Below are 2,500 nucleotides of genomic sequence, written 5' to 3'. Positions count from 1 at the left end.
GTAGCTGGAACGTGCTTTTTGCATGTTTTATTACCTCTCCTAGAAGAGTTGCTCAGGTCAGGATTCAAGCACTGCTGTTGCATACGTGCATAGGGATGGAAGACAAAACTGTCTGATAGCTGATCCACTGTAGGCAACCTCTCGTCTGGATGCGGGGGCTGCACTGCATGACAAGGAGCGACTCTCGATCTGTCCTGACCTGGCAGCTGTAGGGGGTGCTGTGTGCATGCGTTGCCCGCAGCTGAGGGCCAGATGGAGTTTCTGAATCAAACTCTGCTTGTTGAGTTGTTCTGTGTATACATAGTCGGGCTGCTTTCACCTTGTGACTATAGCAGTGTGCTCTAATAAACCTCTGGACCAGTGGTTATTAGCTTATCTGTAAGAAGGGTGACAAAGTGGAGACAAACCCTGGAAGTACCATCTGAACTTGTCCAAGTCTTTTATTTAGAGGAGTAGAGGTGGATGAGGTCTTCCATACTGACAGGCTTTCATTTCAGAGCTTTCATCTGCTGGAGTTGCTGATAGACTTGCAAACAGTTGAGCTCCTTAAATGTGGCTTCATTTTATATCTGTCTCTATGGTGTTTTTTTCTGGAACTAGTTTGGGTCTAGAGAGCATCCCTTGACACTTGTTAGGCACCTTTGCTCCAAACTCCCACATACCATGCTCGAAAGTATGATTTCTGTGTGTAACCATAATCTATTCAAAAACTTGAGCTGCAGTGGACTTCCTAATACAACTGTGTTACAGCCAAGCAATGAAGTAGGCCTCCCAGTCAATATAGAAACCACCATATGAACTTTATTGTCTATACCAAGCATGAAGGCAAGATCACCCCATTTGAAGATCTCTTAACATAGATAGCCCTTTGATAAAAGATGGAGAGGGGAGGGTGTTAACACTGAATTTTAAAGTAATTTGCAGCTCTCCTCCTTCGAACTGTCTGGCATTTGTTGCCCCATTGCTTGCGTGGCTTCTGCGGGCACTGGTGAACTCCTGACATGGGTAGGAGAGGAAGGCCAGAAGGTATGTTTTGGACAAAGGCTGATTCACAGCTTTTTCTCTGCACTGAGAGCTCCCTGCTAGCTCTCAGAGGCTGGCAAAGGGTTATCACAGCATGTCCCGAGCTCATATTCTGCTGCTGTGAAATGCCTGATCAGGGCAGTGAGGATGAAGGCAGAATTGTCAATTCCATCAGTTCTAGCAGGAACAGACAATGCTGTACATACTTGAGTGTAACTTTCTAAAACTGAAATCTGGAGTCACTTGCTGGGCTGGTATGTTTAAACAAATGTTTACTTTTCTCAAACAGCTCTGTTTCTTGGTGCCATGAGCATCTGAGAGGAAAATAGCACAGATTATTTCTGTCTGATGTTGTTTTTAATAGACATGTTTTCATACACAGTGAGAGGTTTAACATTTATATTCCCAAAGACCCAGGCATCATTTTGACTGCATGGTGATTTTTCTTTTCAGATCCATCTGTTAAGCGGCTGCATTAGCTTATGAAATAGCATGGTCCATTTACTCATTGCTGCTTCTACTCTTTGCATTATTTCCTCTGCCTCCCTCTCTGCTCAGTGATGGATTAAGTCATCTGACACATCAGCTGTGTTGACAGGCTAGATGTTATCATGGATAGCAATAAAGCAATGCATGGTTTTGTGATCGCCCTAGCAAGGCCCAGATTTCCGGGCACTCGGGCTGCCACACAGGTAGTAAGGGGAAGACTTCTTTTTGAAGCAGAGGGCTTCTTTCTCCTCCAGCATCCAGTGTTTTAAAGGGATGTTCTGCAGCTGTAGGCTTCTGTTCCTCTTCCACCCTTTATGCCAGATCCCTTGCAGTAGTGGGGTGAAGCCAAGTGTCTTGGTTCAGCCTGAGTCTCTGTTTTCGTGCTGTGGGAAATGCTGGTTTGTTATAGCACGTAGGGTTCCCAGGCACTTTCCCATCCAAGTGTTGGACACAGGGTGCACGTAGGGCTGAGGCACTTGGGCACTGACTGGCTGTCTTCTGGCAGCCTTCATCTTGCAGAAAACTGCAGTTTATGTCCCTCTGCTCGCTGCTATGACTTCTTGCTCAGACCACCTGGCTGATGCTCAGGTTCAGTTCACTGTAAAGGGAGGACTTGAAAGTGTGCTTTCAACAGGGTGAAAAGAGGGGACAGTGAGAGCTCTGGTTTTCTGCTGAGGTTCCCAGCACACGCCACCAAAATCTCCCCTTTGCCCCAGAGATTTGCTATCAGAGATTGGTGCTAAAGCCTTTTAGGTTGTGCCACAGTAAATTAAACTGGGGAAAAGTGCTGGAGATGGTTCTCTTCATGTTTACAGAAACAGGTAAAGAAATTCTCCTCACCTGTTTCCCTGCTCAGTGCCAAGGATTGGATGTAGCCCCCATCGCAGGCTTTCCAGTGACTAAAATGGGCTCAAGTCTTTTATAAAGCAGATGGGAAACACCTGGCAGCTTGCAGGTAGTAACAGAGTTGTCTTGGTGATAAGTAAAA

Source organism: Strigops habroptila, chromosome 13, assembly GCF_004027225.2.
Source record: "Strigops habroptila isolate Jane chromosome 13, bStrHab1.2.pri, whole genome shotgun sequence".
Classification (NCBI taxonomy): Eukaryota; Metazoa; Chordata; class Aves; order Psittaciformes; family Psittacidae; genus Strigops; species Strigops habroptila.
The sequence above is the reverse complement of the archived record's forward strand: the minus strand, read 5'-3'. Positions refer to the sequence as shown.